The following is an 18,318-nucleotide window of genomic DNA, read 5'->3' as shown; positions in this document are numbered from 1 at the left end:
AATTTCTCCTATATACAAAATATTTATAGCAACACTATTTGTACTAGCCAAGACTAGCAACCTGTGAAGATAAAATTATCTCTCTTTGTTATTTCTAATGTAATCAATCAGCACCCTATAGTTTAATCAATCAAAAACTGAAAACACCCCTACTTAACACTTGACCAATCACTAGGTAGTCAAAAACTCTCACCTCCAGAGGGGACTGCCTAGCCCTGGGTAGGGCTAAGCAGTTTGGAAGCTGTGATTGATTCCTGTGAAGAGGGGAAGAGATAGGAAGTGATGTGGGAAAAGGATTATAAAAAGGCCATGGCTTCCTGGATTCAGGACTTCTTCTCTCTTTGAATCTTTTGGCTTGTAGTCATTCCTGCCTTGGTGCTTGAAGATATGCTTCCCTTGAATTCTGTGGTGGTGAGAGAAGTGATTCCTTCCTTGGTCCTTTGGTGAGGAGACCTCTTTGCTTGTTTGCTCTTTGGCACTTCAGTGGGACAACTCTCTTCAGTGTGAGTTCTGGGGAGATTTTTGGCAGTTTTAGCCTTCGGTGCACTTAAGGTTCTCAGCTGGAATCTTAAAATTTCTTAGACTCTACCTTGGAACATTTGGTTAAGGCTATTCCCTATTTTAAACAATTAAGGTACTTGGTCAGGAATGTACTGAGAACTCTAACATTACTCCACCCATACTTAGGCATACTTTAGGGGGAGATAAAGTTGTAAACTCCTGATGGAACAATGAGAAAAAGTCCTCAACCCATACTTATAGTGAGGCAAAAGCCCTTAAGCTAAGTCTACCTTTAGATCTAATACAAAAGGGTGCTAAGTACCTATAAAGGTCAAATTAATCACTAAAAGGTCAAGCAACTTATAAAGGGCAAGCTTAGCAAAGAGGTGTGAAGTACTCAGAAGATATAATCTACCCAGAGAAGGTGAGAACTAAAGAGTGGTGAAAACTAAGAATGGGCAGTCCTAGGAAAAGTGTCTACTATGATTGGTAGACGTGAAAATTTAGGGGAGATGACACAAGAGAAAATTTTCTTTAAAAGGAAGGAGCTTGAGGCCTCTGGGAAGTTCAGCTTTGGAAGCTCAATTGGAGGTTAGGAGTCAGAGGAGGCTCTCTGAAGTAGGGGGAGTTCGAACTAGTTGGATCTCGGACTAGTTGGAGTAGCTGGGTCTCTGAACACTAAAGTTTTGCTTGGAATGACCTTGTGGTGAGTGATTAAAGACTAATTTAGTTTCTCTCTTAAGACTAAGGCCTAGGGCCTTTCCTACTATTTCCTCTTGGTCTGTCTCTTTCCCTTCCCTTAATTCCTTCATTTGTATTAAATTAAATCCCCATAAAACCCAGCTGACTTGGGTATTTCATATTTGGGAATTTTTCCCATGGCGACGACTTATTTTTTATTTAACTCAAGCACTAAAAATTATCTTTACAGTTTTGACAATTCAAAGTCTTGAACTCACATTTTTGCGGTTACACAGCAGATTCTTCAGTGTCTCTGGGCTCTTCAGATTTTGGCTTCCTAATTTAGAACTTTGGATTCTGGTGAGATTCACTTTTGGATTTGCATTTGTGGTCTGGAGACATTAGGATTAAACTTGGGGTATTTGTAGCTAGGCAATACTTTCTGTCTCTTTCATTTCTCACTTTTTCTCATTCCTACCTCGTTGTAAATAAAGCTGCTAAAAGTCATTTTGACTTAAGCTATCATATTTTCAAATCTGTGTCCATAATATTACTTTAGAATTCTCATATTTAGCACAAAACCCTAAATTTAAATCTTACAAAACTAAATGGGCATCCATTGTCTGGGGAATAACTATATAAATTGTGGCCCACGAATATGCAGTAAGAATGATGATTATAATGAATTCAGGGAATCATTAGAAGATTGATATAAACAGATGTAGAATGAAGTAATAAGAACTGAGAAAACAATATGTATAATGATTACAACAATATAAATAGAAAGAATAATAAAATGAAACTGTGTAATTAAAATGAGGAAATTTTGCCCTGGAGAAGAGATAAGAGGGGCACTCTGACTGTAGGATGCTGTTATGCTAGCATATGAGGTTGATGAGTTAGTTGTTTTCACAGAACTCTGTGTGTGTGTATGTGTGTGTGTGTGTGTTAATCTTTGTTACAAGGTTTGAGGAAAGGGTAAATTCAGAAGCAAATGTGATGTAAAAATAAAGTATCAATATATATTTGTAAACTATCACTGAACAAAATGGACAATCTGCTCAGTTTCCTAATTAAAAAATGAGGAGGTTGGACCAGACAATCATTAAGGCCCCATCTAGCTCCAATTCTATGCTAAAATTACAATATAATGTTATTTGTTATGGCCTGAAAATACTTCTTCTCACTATTAGTCAAATTGACTCATCTCGCTCATCTCCTTTGTCTTAAAACTATGATATAGTTTCTCATTTTTCTATGAATCTTATTTGTTAAAAGAGTGAAACCCTCAATGTGTACAGTTCTGGCAATACTCATTTTGCCTTCTCTTTTAAAATTTGCAATTTCAGAAATAAAGTTTGTGACATGAGAAAAATACACAAAGAATGCATGAATAATCATTGAAAGAAATAATTCACAAAAAACCCCTATCTTCCCTAAGGATTATATGCAGTACCAAACTGGACTTTTAAAAAAAGTTTTTTAAATTTAGTTTATGTCTCCTTCATTTCAGAGTATATCCTTCCCTCTTCCCTTCCCAAAGATCTATCCCACCTAACAAAGAATAAACAAGGAAGGAGGGGAACATTTCAGTGAAACTCATCAAATGAGTCAGTGTTTTAGAGAATTTTCCACAGCTAGGGAAGGAGGTTATTTTATTCTTACCCTCTTAAGAAGTCAAGCTGGAAAAGACTTTCATTGTAGGTAAAAACATCAGTCCCCATACTACACAGTGATATATGCCAATAAGTTCTTCCTTCAATCCTCTATGTTGAAATAATATACTTTATTGGATGCCAGTCATGGCAAATCCAGAGATATGGTCAATGTCATCTCACTACCCATCAAAAAATCTTCTCAACTATTCTGACTACAAAGATAGCTGACTCCTATTCTAACTTCTGCGAACTTCTTGTAGTCTCTATTAAACTCAGTCATTTAAGTGAGCCAAAACAAATTCTTCCATCCTGATACCAGCTGATTAGAGTCCTCTTTCACCTCTCACCTCCTTCTTGGCTACTACATTTTATCTCAGTCTGGCATGAAGAATGAGTGATTGAACTCATTATCCTTAGAAGGGCAATAGGCAGTGAAAAAAATCTGACACAGGAGACTGATTAGCAAAGTCACTGCTTATTTACATGTTCCTTAAGGGACAAGTGATTTGAAAAATCTCCTTCTGAGGCCTCTGGCATTTTAGCCTGGTTCCTTAAATGTAAGTAGTCACTCATATATTTGTCATGGATGAAAAGAAATATGAATGACTTCATTATAATCCATACTGGGCACTATTATAAACAAACTTGATTTTGTCCAGTAACCTATATGTGATTAAAGTTATATATATATATATATATGTATATATATATATATATATTTTTTTTTTTTTTAACCCTTACCTTCCATCTTGGAGTCAATACTGGGTATTGGCTCCAAGGCAGAAGAGTGATAAGGGCTAGGCAATGGGAGTCAAGTGACTTGCCCAGGGTCACACAGTTGGGAAGTGTCTAAGGCCATATTTGAACCTAGGACCTCCCATCTCTAGGTCTGGCTCTCAATTCACTGAGCTACCCAGCTGCCCCCTTATATATATATATATATATTTTTTTTTTAAAAATGGGATTTATTTATAAGATTCAGTGGCTTCCTATTACTTTCAGGGAAGTATGAATGCCTCAGTTTGGCATGTAAGCCTCTTCACAATCTGACTCCAGTCTCCTTTTACAGACTTTTTCATTCACATTACTCACTATTTCCCTAATCTATGCCCCAATCAAACTGACTTACTTGCAGTTCCCCAAACCTGACAAACCTTCTCCTACTCCTTAACTTTGAATAGGCTGACTTCTTGGGCCTAGAGTGCATTCTCTTCTACCCTTCTACCTCTTAGAATTCCTTTTTTTCCTTTCAAATCTTAGCTAATTGCCATTTCCTACACAAAGCCTTTCCAGTTTCTCTGAGTTATTGGAATATTCTCAATGTAGCCGTTTACTACATGTTCTCTACTTATGTGCCTCTTCACATGTGGGAGAGTAAGAAACAGGTGTATGGAGGAAATGTTTTATTACTACTTTTATTACTATCCTATTTTGTTAAATACTTTTGCTTTAAAGTAGTTGTGTTCTCTGAGAAATAGAGGTAAATCCATCAGAGGGGCATTGTGGTTTTGAGTGAATGGAATATCTTAAAGTTGACATAGCTTTGTCTAGATGATTTACAATGAGAGTGGTATGGCATCCCCCATATATGGTTATTATTCTCTCTTTATATGTGAAGGAAGTTGCCTATCCAGCAACCCCAAAGTGTGTTTCCCGAAGGTGGAATCAAGATGGCGGCCTAGAAGGAGCAGAAGTTCAGACCTCTGAATACTCTTCCTAACTGATCACAAACTAAATGCTCCCAGGGGACTGAAAATCAACTTAACAAGACAGAGCCAAGAAACCCTTCTGCTGGACTTAATTCAAAAGCTATGCCCCCCAAAAAGCTGAAATCCGAGAACACGCGGGTTTAAGGGGAAGACAGAAGGAAGGTCCCAGGACCCATCCCCCCTCCCACCCAGAGCACTGAGATCCCAGTGGTAGTGGGAACTTCTGGGCGGGCAAAGGTGCTGGTCTGAAGGGCATACCTTGTGAGCAGGGCTGGCCAAGTTCAGAGAGTCCAACACAGAGGGCGGGGAAGGAGCTGGAGAAGAAGCATAGACCTGGCAGCCTGGCCAGAACTGTGGACATCCTCCATATTTGCTCCAACCTTCCAGGAAGTTTTGGACCCAAAGTGTGTTTCCCTCAGAGGTGGTTTATGAGTAAGACACCATGGAAGAGATTCCACCAGAATACCAGAGCATTACCTCAGTGACAATTCTGATTTATGTATTTTCTATATCTCTGACCTTACAGAATTTCTATGACCTGGTGGATTTATCCACTCTCCACTTCCTCCCTCTTATCTAAGAAGTCATGTAGTTAAGGGCTATCATCTTTCTTCTTCCCCTCTCTCCACCCTCCTGCCATTTAAGAAGAGTTAAAACATGTTTTATTCTTCTGTCCCTAATGGCCTCTGATGGCTTGAAAGCCTGATTCTCTTTTATAAATCAGCTCGTTCTCTTTGTCTATGGAAATATAATTACTTGAGATCAGAATATGCATGGGGGACTTCCTTGACAAATTTAATTTTTTGTCTGTTTGTTTTACAGACTAGCTTCATGAGGAGCTATGGAGGGTTCTGGCAAAGGAAGTTAAATGGTCTTCCTGGGGATTCCCCAATTCAGTTCAATTTTATGGATAACTCCATAATTCTCCTAAGTAGAACCGTAAAACTTTCCCTGGTAGACTAAAGGTATCAACACTGGTCCTGCAAGCTCAACTCTAATTTTTACCCAAAGGAAGGGGCTAGTTAGAAAGGATTAAACCCCTTCTTTTCTACAGTAACATTTAGTGTTACAAGTACATTATTTCCCTCTTTTTCTGCCTCTGTCTCGCCAACCCTGTCTTTCTTTTGGTCTCCATCTCCTTCTCTCTCTATAAATGTATGTGATTATGTTTGCCTTTGTATTTAAACTTAATGTCACCTCAATAGAACCTCCAATCAAGGAAGTTTATGGCTCTCCTCCAAGAATAAATCATAACTGCATCCCAATGAAATCAGTGTGGAACAGTGGAAAAGATCATGGGCTCTGGAGTCAGAAGACCTGAGTTTCAGTCTTGGCCCTGCTAATTACTAGCCATTTGATCTTGAGCAAGTCACTTCATCTTTGTGCACCTCAATGAATAGGCTCATAGGATGAGGTAAACAAAGAGGGGGAGACAGAAACAGAGACAGAGAGAAAGAAACATCAATAAAGCATTTACTATGTACCAAGTATTGTGCTAAGATAAGCAAACAAAATGGTCCTTGCCCTAAAAAGCCTTATTATCTAATGGAGGCACCAGTGAGAAGACAACAAATAAAGATGAGCTGGAAGCAGGCGAGGGTAAGTGGCAGAGCCATTTAAATCCTATCTTTTTTCCACTGTATCATGTTGCCCCTCTCTAATGACTTCTGAGGTTCCTGGTAATTCTAAATCTATGAGATTATGAAACTATGCATACACAGGGCAGGGACTGTTTTTACTTTTCCTTTGAACTCAGTAATGAACATACTGTTGGGCTCATAATAAGAACATAATAAATGCTTGTTGATTGAAAAAGCAAACTAATCCTATACCAAGATAAAGTCAAAATAGGCATATGATTTAAACATAAAGGGTGATACCATAAGGAAATTAGAAGAATATAGAATAGTTTTCCTGTCATATCTATGGAGAAGGGAAGAATTTATGATCAAACAAGAGAAAGAGAACATTACAAGATATAAAATGAATAATTTTGACAATATTAAATATAAAAGTTTTGGTACAAACTAAGATTAGAAGGGAAACAACAAACTGGAGGAAAATTTTTATAAATTACATAAATTTATAAACGTCTCATTTCTCAAATATATAGAAAACTAAATCAAAATTTTAAGAATACGGGCCATTCCCCAGCTGATAAATGGTCAAAGAAGATGAACAAATAGTTTCAGATGAAGAAATCAAAGCTAACCATAATGATATGAAAAAAAAATGTTCTAAGTCACTCTTGTTTAGAAAAATGGAAATTAAAGCAACTTTGAGGTATTACCTCACACATCAGATTGACGGTAAAGGAAAGTGATAAATGGAGGGGATGTGGCAAAATTGGGGCATTAATGCATTGTTGGTGGAATTGTGAACTTATCCAACCATTTTGGAGTGCAATTTGGAATTATGGTCAAAGGGCTACAAAACAGTACATACCCTTTGATTCAGTACTACCACTACTGAGTCTGTTTCCCAAACAGATCCAAAAAAGAGGCAAGAACCTGTTTGCACAAAAATATCCATAGCAGTTCTTTTTGTGGTGGCAGAGAATTGGAAATTGAAGGGATATTCATCAATCAGGGAATGGCTGAACAAATTGTGATAAATGATGGGTATGAAATATGTTTTATAAGAAATGACAAACAGGATGATTTCAAAAAGAGCTGGAAAGACCTACATGAGCTGATGCAGAGTGAAATAAGCAGAATCAGAAGAGCACTAAACATGATAATAGCAATATTGTGGAATGATCAACTGTCACAGACAGTTACTCTCAGCAAAAAAATGATTCAGGATAATTCTGAAGGACTTGTAACAAAGAATGCTATCTGCCTCCAGAGGAAGAACTATTGGAGTCAGATGCAGATCAAAGCATGTGATTTTTCATATGTTTATTTGAGGTTTTGGTTTTACGCGATTATTCACTTACAAAAATGCACAATATGGAAATGTGTTTTGCATGATTATATATGTATAACCCAGATCAAATTGCTTACCCTATCTAGGAAGAGTGGGGGAAGGGAGGAAGGGAGACAATTTGGATCATATAATTTCAAAAAAAGTATGTGGAAAATTATTATTACATGTAATTGATAAAATAAAATATCTATAGTTTTTAAAAAGGCAAATTACTCTATATTAAAGCCAAGAGTAAAACTCAGAGAGCCTATCCAGAAAATTCACAACTAATCAACTCAACTGGAACTCACCAAATGATTCTGAAAAATTACCCATGGGCATGATACTTTTCCTTATCTTCAATTCCATGTGATCAGCTTTGCTTTCCAAGAAAGAAAGGAGTCCCCTTTCCTGTTTTTTCAGAACACAACCTGAGCCTTTCTAGCTCTAAGTGATTGCACAGGAGTCTTGAATATTTCTCTTTTAATGGTTCAAATTCTCTGCAGAAGAAAAAAAGCAGTCACTAATTAGGTAGGTGGAAGTAAAATCTAATTCATTACAAATTATCTAACTGAAGTGAGCTCTATTTCAGGGTGAGTGAATAAATCCTTCTCAAGAAACTATTGAGCCTTAGGCTACCCACCAAGTTTATGACCTCTGTCATTTATAATTGTATGTTTGTATACAAACATTGCATATATACTCCTATATATGTATGTATGGATATGCATATCCATAATACATAATCCCAGGCCCTCTCTAACCTGGAAAGAACAATAAATTTGGAATCTGATGACCTTCATTTAAATCCTACCTTTTCCTATCTATGTACTTTTGAACAAGTTACTTAATCTTTCTGGGCCCGAATTCCTCATTTTTAAAATGAGATTTTAAAGCAAAAAAACATAAAAGTCTTGTCCAAGTCTAAATATAAGACTGTAAGAGTTAAAATGTATTTTGGTCAAATTACGTGTTAAAAAAGTTGTTGTGTGGTCACCATTTATAAAAATTAACTCAAGTCACAAGGCTGTTAGTAGCATTAGTAGCTTTATTAAAGCAAAGTAGAGATAGTAAAGAGAGGGAAATGCAGGAAGAAAGTAAAAAATATTGTCTAGCTAGATAACTTAAGTCTAGATTTGAGTCCAAATCCAAATGCAAATCTAACCAGTCCACGAGAGTGTCTCCAGCTAAGCGTTTCACCAACCAAAAGACCAGCACCAAAGAGGCTGAGCCACAAAGAGCAGTCTCTAATGCCAAGGAGGCAAGAGTGTCACCGGAGTAAGCATCCCTCTTCAGCCTGACCAATGCAGGATGCCGAATTCGAAAAGGGAATCCAAAATGAGAATCTGAAATGAAAGAATTTCTGACTTCCTGTTGTGTCTCACCTTATAAGCACTTTTCTCCACCCAACAGTTCTCCCAAGTCATGTCTTAGGAACCAATCATAGTTCCTTAATTTGTCTAGCACTGCCCAGGGGGCAGTATTTGTGGGATCCACTTCTGGTCTTTGAGGGTGTGAACTTTCTTTTCTAGTAAAAGATTCTTCAAGTGCCTGACTAAGTGTGAAAGAAGGGCACTCCAAGTTCTTGATTAAGTTAAAATAAACAAAGGGTATTTAAAATTCCCTTTCACAAGACAAATAGGTAGCTAAATATTTAGATGATAGATACAGAGAATAAGTAGACAAGATTGATGATAATGATGTTGGAGAATAGGTAGGTAAGCAAAAAGTTTGATAATGATTATGATAGGCAGACAGAAAGACAGAAAGGATAGCTATATAGACAGATAGATAGACAGACACAGACAGACAGACAGACAGAATAGATAGACACAGATAGATAGAAAGACAGAATAGACAGTCACAGACAAACAGACAGACAGACAGACAGACAGGGTAGGCATAGACATAGATATACAAACACAGACAGATTAGATAGATAGATAGGTAGACAGACAGACAGATAAGTAAAGTAGGCAGGGAGATATAGCGAAAAGGTAGATAAATAGGTAGATGATAAGGAGGAAGAGGAAGATAGATACTATTTACACATGAAACAAACACCAGTTCATTTTTCATAGGTCTTCAAATCTATTCTCTATTTCTTTTTTATACTATATATAATCACAAAAATATACACTGGTCTTTAAGGTATTTCTTTTCTATCTTAAATAAGAGTGCCATGTTATGCAAAAATGTCATAACAATATGTTAAATCATGTTAACTCTTCAGCTAATAATTTCCAAACCACATGTGCGCACACACACACACACACAACCTGCTACTAGGTTCCCTTGGAACCAACACACAGTATTGACACCAAGACGGAAGGTAAGGGTTTTAAAAAAAAAAAAGAAAAGAAAGAAAGCAGAAAAAGACTGCAGCTCCTCCTGAGCTTCCACAGAAAGGATGTGATCACCAATCTTTAGTTGGGTTTTATGGACACATCCACGTGACTGCCTTCCTGAAACACTGAAGTTAAACTCAAAATACTCCCAGCCCCATATTCATTCCTACACTTTGCAATATTAATGGGCTGTAGCTGCTTGAAAATGAAAAACAATGAAATAAAACATTTAATCTCTAAAATACATCCTTTATCTAAGGTTAGCACTTTGTTTAGGAAAATATGAGTTATCTCTCACCATTTTCATACACAGGAGCAACTGATGTTTCCTACTAGCTGATGTTTCTACTTTCATTTCTTTAAAGGTTTTTTAAGGTTCTTTAAAGGTGGTAATAATGAAGTACTTGGTCATAAAAGTTAAAACAAAAATTTATCTAGCAGCAGGGAAAGACCATGGAAAACTTTGGAATCAGGTAAAATGAATCTCAATTAATCCTTCTCTTTTGTAGTCTTTACCACTGAAGAATCTCCACCTCCTTGAATCAAGAGGCCCTGGTACTCCTGTTTAGAATCACAGATTCTTTATATCTCTCCAGTATTCAAATGTAGTCTCTGGAAAGTCTCTTGTAACCTGGTTTATGTGTAAATAATGGATATAAATTGCTTCCTAGTTTTTAACAGGGACCAAAACGAGATTAAAACAATAATGCTCTATTGGCAGTGTTTCAATCAAACTAGCTAAACAAGGATACGCTAGATGGAAAGATTTTTATTTTTTTAAGAGATAACTTGGTAGATTTTCTGACTTCCATCCAAATTGCATCCACATCCTATTTCTTTAGCTGAAGTGACTTATCTGGGATCTGTGTTTCTAATAACCAAATGGAAGATTTTTCTAACACTAGTCATTCTAAAATCCATACCAGTGGTGAGCCCAGCCATAATAAACACTCAATGCCAAACCTTCTTCCTAAAAAATTACAGTGAATGAGTAGGAGCCCTACATGGGCTGAAAAATACATGATATGTGATCCCTAAGAATGTTGCAAGGAAGCAGGAAATACCAGGGCAGGGTGTGTTAATTCAATGAGGATTTTTATTAGGCTAATTCATAGCTACAGGACAAAAGCTTACAGTCATCAAGGTAGGTTGGTAACTTGATTGGGGCAAGGGAAGGGTGGGAAAAAGGTAGAAAAATTATGAAGAAATTGAAATCTTAGAGATTCTATGTGTTGCGAAGTATGAAAATGTCGAAGAGATGGGGGAAAACCCAAGAAGGACCAATTAAGATGGGGAAGGTTAGAATAATCAATCTATATACTTGGAAAACATTAGAACCAGCAATAAGTAAGAATAGTTATAGGGTATGTGATCTCATAAGGAGAATACTGGGATGGAGGAACTGGGGAATCTGGGTTCTACTTGTGATTTTGCTACTAGCTGGCTGTGTGACTTTGGGCAATCTCCTTAATCTCTCTGGATTTCAGTTTCCTCATTTGTAAAAGGAATGGGCTGGACCAAATGATGAGATCCCTTCCAGCTGAGATATTCATAGCTTTTGACATTAGAATGAGAGTCTAAGAACAGAAGAGAATGTGAGTCACTTGCTTTTCAGAAACCCATAAAAATGGGCATGTAAATAGACAGGTTTGTGTTTGTGTGTGAGTGCATGAGAGACACAGACATTCTTCTCCAGAATCCACTCCTGATCTCCTCTACCCTTCCTCAACTCTTCATCTTAGAACTTCACGTGAGCCATGGAAGTCACACCTCAGGATTACTCTCCACCCTGTTGCCTCTCCCTGTGATTGGATGGCTCCTTCAGGCCAGCTTGGTCAGATATCAAAGGAGTCAAGGTCATCCACTGCATCCTGGGCATCATCAGACATCTTGACTTTTATCATTAGTGATGTCATTAGTTCCTCTTTAAGTATGAAAGACAATAACCCTATATTCACATATAGCATTATCATAGTGCTTGAGGTTTATAACAAATGTTTGTTGGCTGGCTTAGACAGAAACGTATACAGGGACTTGAAGACACAGGGAGGCAGAGAAACAGAAGGGCAAACAAAAAATGATCTTGCCAGATCCTGCTCCACCCCCAGTTTGCTGTCTTATGCCATAGCCTTTGAGAACTCAAGGGAACTTCTATGCCCTATTGGACTATCAGAGTAGGATGTCCCTGGGAAGATATATCCATTAAAAGAAAGTTTCAAAAGAAAGTTGTTCAGGGAAGGTTGTTGCTGGTATCAGAGATGAGGAATATCCAAGTTGAAAGGGATCTGATCATTTTTCACTTGGTTACACTCCTCTGGATTTCTTCACGCCCCAGTAACCTCTTTACCAAGCAAGGTCACCTCAGCTGTAACTCATGCCTCATCTATATGTTCCCTTTCCCATCCTAGCCTTCCTTCAGCTTCTTTTCTGGGATTTCCTTCTCCCATTAGAAAGTAAGCTCCTATGAGAAAGAACGCTATCTACATTCAGAGGAAGAACTGTGGGAGCAGAAACACAGAAGAAAAGCTACTGCTTGATCACATGGGTTGATGGGGGTATGATTGGGGATGTAGACTCTAAAAGGTCACCCTAGTGCAAATATCAATACTATGGAAATAGGTCTGGATCAATGACGCATGTAAAACCCAATGGAATTGCTCGTTGGCTATGGGAGGGAGGAGGGGAGGGAAAGAGCATGAATCATGTAACCATGAAAAAAATCTTCTAAATAAATTAATTAAATAAAATTTTTCAATTAAAAAAAAAAAGAAAGTAAACTCCTCTAGGACTCAGGGTGATTAAATGACTTGCACAGCTAGGAAATGAAGAAAATAGAATTTGAACTGTGAAGATTAAATTTAACTCTCCCCTGCTTGTGAAAATGAAATTAATTAACTTTCCCCTGATTGTGAAGATTAAATTGTAACTCCTTCCTATTTTTAGATTTAATCACCAGAAGTGTAAACACCCTACTTAAAGTTGAGTGGGAAGATCTGTCCATTTTTAGATTTAATCACCAAAAGTGTAAACACCCCATTCACATTTGAGTGGGGGAAGTCTGTGACCCATGTGTGCAATAGTGGGTGACGAATCATAATCGACCGACTGCCTCCTGGGCAGTCCTAAAGCAGGACTTCAACTCTGATTAGTAGATGTAGAATTAGGGGGAGGCACAGGAAGTGATGCAAGAGAAAGTGTCTTTAAAAGGAGTAACAGCTTCCTGAGTTCAGTTCTACTGATAGTTCTTCATTCTTTGGAGTGGAGTCTGGTGGAGAATCTGCTGACTGGACCCAAGACCCTGTTCCTGGTGAGGCTATTCCAAAATCTCTTCCTTTTTACTGACACATGGTGAGTGAAAAGCTGACTCTTAACGGCTGGATTTTCTAAAAAAAACTAGCCTCAGGAGAAATTTACCTCTTGAGAGAGTCTTACTTTGCAGAGGTCTAAGGCCTAACTCTCCCTGCCCAGGTTGAGCCAGGGTCCAGGAGTAAATTACTTAGCGCTTAAGCTAGATATCTTACCCTAACCTCTCTCTGATTTTCTTACTTCACTCTTTCTATATTTTGTAAATAAATTATAAATAAATCTCTTTTGAATTAATATAAATTCCTGGAAACCCTATTTTAAATATAATCCAGTCCAACCTTTTTATATAAATAACTCCTTCCCCCTCACAGAACCCAGGTCCTAGAACTCCCAAAGGAATGCTCTTTCCACTACAGCACAATATATTTTATACCCTTATTTGGGAACAAACATTAAAATTCCTAAATAACTTCTAAATATTGAGACTAATTCTTAATAGTAACTCTACTCACACTGCCAAGGAAGCATTACTGCAAAGAAGATGGAAATAGATTAAAAGGCATTATTTGACTCCCATGGAGCCATCAGAAAAGAGGGTAACAGGAAGAAAAGAAGAGAAAAAGAGAATGGCTGCCTGCCTGGAACTCTTGCCCTCTAGGAAGGAAGCCATAAAGAGAGAATGCCCAGAAACTCCTTAAATCTTTCCCACTTTCCTGTCTTCCTAGTCAGATCCCACGTAATTACTTCTTTTATGACTAGAATCTTTCTAACCTGTCCTTTGGAATTCCCTAATGGTTGTAGCCAATTTCATACCATCAGCACCGCAAGTTCTATGGCAGATCTCACATGGACTAAATGTCTTACTAAGTAATTCTTTGGCTCACACTTCCAAGTAGTCTTTTTCATGGAAATATACGAATCTGACTCAGTCTACATCTCCACCAAAAATGAAAAATAAAAGAGACATCAAGTTCTGTGCAAGAATTCAGGCTAACAGAACATTACATCTTGGATAGTTTGCTGCTTTCAAGGACTTTATTGTCTTAAAATTGTACCTTGTGATCAAGGACACATGTAATACCCAGTGGAATTGTGCGTCGGCTACGGGAAGGGCAGGGGGAGGGGAGGGAGGAATAGAATGTGATTTTTGTAACCAAGGAATAATGTCTCAAACTGAACAAATAAAAATTTTTTTAAAAATTGTACCTTGTCCTGGTCCCCCTAACCACCATTTCCTAGAAAGGACAGTATAATAAGTAAGTTTACAAATACGCCATATAAAGGGCCAATAGCAGGAAATAAGATTGCAAAGGAGAATTTGGAAGTCAGTCATATAACAGACTGTTCCCAAGATCAAAGGAGGATAATTTACAAATTGTATCATATATTAACCCAAATGCCCATTTTAGTAATATGTGCTGAATCGGGGAAAGTCATGTAGTTGCTGCTGTCAGGATTTTGGTCCTATGATATGTAAATCCCAGACAAATTTCAGACCTCTACAATTCCAAATCAGCAAAACATCAAAAAGGTGCTGGCAACTTTAAAGTTTTAATGATAACTCTGAGATGATTTAGATATGCTAATGAATTAACCCCGAGGGACGCAAGTTAGAATGAGTCTATTTCCCTAAAAGTTCTATAAAATGAGACCTCCAATTCCTGCTCCATCTCCATGGAGTTCATGTTGCCTCATGCTCCCAATTCTGACCCATGGTTATGTGAGGATTACTCTCTGCCTCTCTCCTGCTCCCCAATCTCTTCCCTATACTACTACCTGCCTTTCTCCACTGTCCTGTTCTCACCTCCCACCTCCTGCCTCTGTTCTCCTTTCCACACTTGTCTCTGTACCCTCTGTGGTAATCAAAGTGTGATTGCTGCTCTCTATCATGGTCTTTCCTGTTGAATACCCAAAGAACCAGGTATGCCTACCAGAAATTTCACAATTTCATAAATTAGTTCTCAATTGACCAGGAGGAAAAAATTGGTATTCAGATATACAATGCAATTTGGTGGATAGCTTAGTTGCAGAAGGAAGTGATTGGAGTAGCCTTCTGTTGATCTCCCTGCTGCAAGATTCCTTCTTCCAATCCATTCTCTAAAAACATATGTCTAACCACATTACTCTCCTGTTTTCAATAAAACCCAGTGGCTCCCTTTTACCTCCAGGTTCAAATTAAATCCTCAGAATTTGGCATTTATCCCTTGGGACTCAAATTTATTGAATATAAATTTCTTCCTAATCTAGATCTTTCTGCCTTCTTACAATTCCAGTGTTCTTACAATTTACTCTTTCTGAATACTCCATAATCTAATTTACAATGACTACCTGGATGTTCCTGACAATACTCCATTTCCTAACTTAATGGAATTTTTACTGAGGGGTACTCAAAGTTCCAGTTCTCATTTGGGGCTGGGAAGAAAAGTTTGAGAAAGAATATAATTATTGTTATCTTTGTTTTTAAGAAACTGAGGCTCAAGGAAATGAAAGGAGTTGGGCAAGGTCACACAGCTAAAATATAGAGGAATTAGGACTAAAACTCAAGTCTTCTGATTCTTCCATTCAGGGATTTGTTTACTACCCGAGGGGCAGAATAATATACTACAGTAAGGAAAAGGTGGTTTATTAAAGATTATTAGAAATCAAGGATACAAAATAATAAACCACGTGCCTAGGGCTGATTAGCCCATTTACAGACTTGCTACATGTTGCAATGTCCAAGTAGAGGAAGAGAGAGTCTTCGGAGGCAGAGAGCCCATTAAATACTAAATTGTGATCTTGTCCAGGTGGAGACTCAGGTGAGATTATAGGGAATTCTGGGAAGTACCAAGGACTTTTGGGGATTGAAGTCTGGGGTTCAAATCTCCATTTTGTTGAAACTCCAATCACCACTGACACTTACTTTGTGTCTTGGCAAATAATTTAATCTCCCTAAGCCTCAGTTTCCTCATCTATATAATGGAGATACTAGTACCAATTTCACATGAGGTTTAAATGAAATAATGCAATAAAGTGGTTTGCCAATTTTAAAGAGGTTTTAAAAAGTTAGTTGTCATTGTTATTGTTATTATTATTATTATTATTATTATATCATATTGCCTCCAAAAGTGGTATGAATCAGGGAGCTAGATAGCAAAGACCTGGGATGAAAGCCAGAAAGATATGAGTTCAAATTCTCCCTCTGACACTAGCTACCTGTGAATCTGGGGAGATCATCTAACCTCTTTCTTCTTCAGTTTTCTCATATATAAAATAAAAAGTTGGATTTGATAATACCTAAAGTCTTTTCTTGCTCTAAATCTATGATTATGTGAATTAAACATATCCTTTTGATTAAGTTGATGCACTGAAGAAGCAGGCATTTGGGTCCTCAAGAGTGATATGGTTCATCTAATGCTACAAATGCAATGAAGCAGTATGTCATTTAGTTGGCCCTATCTCAAAGATGACTAGCAAAGCTAATTTTGATGCCAAGAGAATATGTGTCTTAGCCCTAAGTCCACTGGGCTATAGATATTGTGCTTGGTCAAATCTTGATCTCCTGTGGGAATTCAGAAAGGCATGAAAGGCTGGAAAATCACAGAACCTTTGTGAACCCTGTAAATACTGCAAGGCTGAAGGGGAATAGATTCAGGCTCAAATTACTATCCTTCCTGCATCCCTGCTTTCAATGATGCCAAAGTATAGGGCACATTGCATCAGAAGGACCTGGAGGAAAAAGTTATAATAAAAGGGTCCCCAGTTAAAGAATAGCCATGGGATAATTTGTCTGCCATCAATGTATAATCACTGTAATTCTTATTATACAATTAGATCATGATGTACCCCAAGGGGAAGTATTTTTGCAATGGAAAGGCTGTTGTTTTTTCAATGCACAGGGAAAAGGAGCATTTGGGCACCATGATAAAGTTGTCTCCATTTTCAGATGTCTTATCGATGAAAAGCATTTTGCATAACATATTAATTTTATAGTATATGATCATTATTGAAACAAAGGACTTTAAGCTAATAATTTAGAAAAGGCTGAATTAAATAAATCTTTGGTGTTACATTGGGTGGGAATGGGAAATTCCTTCCCACTAGGACCCCCCAGCTCTGGACACTCATGGAGCTCAGATTAAGTTTGGGGGGAACTGAACCCCTTAAGGTGAAAGTATCCAACTTTTTTTTTAATACTCTGGCTCATTATGCCTTGATCCTGGAGTTCCAAGGGAAATTTTCTCAAATAAAGCTTAGATTTGGTTTATGTCTAAGGTCTCTCTAACAGGGGACTGATTAAGTGACCTTTCTAAGTTACTCACTATGTAAAGTAGTAGATGACAAGTTAGAATGGCTATTTATTGCATCCACTATAGAAGACATATTTAAAACACAAAAGACTAATAAATATATGTTATGAAATATTTAAAATATAAAACAAAAATCCACCAATCCTATTTGGAGATAAAAGATTCCCAGAAGATTTAAGGGACTGCTGAATAGATACTGCATCTTTACTTAACTGTGCTGTTTCAGCAAATTACAAAATCCAGGGCTCCTAGAAAGCCGGGGAATCATTTGGCCTTTAGTCTTTCCATTGTAAATATCTCTCAGCAGTAGTGTTCTTTTCTTTTCTTTCCTTTTTTTTAAACCTTCTTGGTAACAACTCTAAAACAGAAGGTCAAGAGCTAAGCAAATGGGACTTGCTCAAGGTCACATAGTTAGAAAGCATCCAAGGCCAGATGTGAACCCAGAATCCTCTTGAATCCAAGCCTGGTACCATACAGTTGCCCCCTTGGTGTTCTTCTTCAAGAAACTCTGCAGTTGAAGAAATCATCTTTAACTGGTAATCAGCCCCCAATGCCAGAACTTGTAAACTCAAGCTTACAAGCTAGGTGTCAAGACTAGAAAAGTCCATCTCAGGACTGCTGGTCATGTACCTATGCTCAAGCTAAAAATGCAAGGAGGAAGAATCAGCCAGAGCCTTGAGATCCAGTCTCAGATTCACCTGGGCATATCGCCCTATGTCCATAGTTGCTCTCCTTGGTAGGTGCAGAGGGGAAGAAATCCTCTCTTCCTCCCCCCCTTATGGGAAGTCCAAGAGAAATCTGACAGATTTCCAAAGCATTGCATTCAAAAGACAGGAAGAGATATGAAGTTATATCTTTCCAGAACTTTTTCTGGCTATTAATTGGATATCTCTGTGGCCATGTTATCAATCATCTCTGA

General features: G+C 37.7%; 1 long non-coding RNA gene across 1 annotated transcript in view; it reads right to left on the bottom strand.

The window, feature by feature from the left end:
- LOC103098019 (uncharacterized) overlaps positions 1-18,318 on the bottom strand; it is a 69,904-nt gene that overhangs the window by 28,818 nt on the left and 22,768 nt on the right. Inside the window, exon 2 of the long non-coding RNA XR_462692.3 lies at positions 7,768-7,956. This is a non-coding gene — a long non-coding RNA (uncharacterized LOC103098019). The remainder of the gene's footprint in view (positions 1-7,767; positions 7,957-18,318) is intronic.

The sequence above is a fragment of the Monodelphis domestica genome, chromosome 2 (assembly GCF_027887165.1).
Source record: "Monodelphis domestica isolate mMonDom1 chromosome 2, mMonDom1.pri, whole genome shotgun sequence".
Taxonomy (NCBI): domain Eukaryota; kingdom Metazoa; phylum Chordata; class Mammalia; order Didelphimorphia; family Didelphidae; genus Monodelphis; species Monodelphis domestica.
Note: the sequence above shows the minus strand (reverse complement) of the source record. Positions and strands in the feature narration are given on the sequence as shown.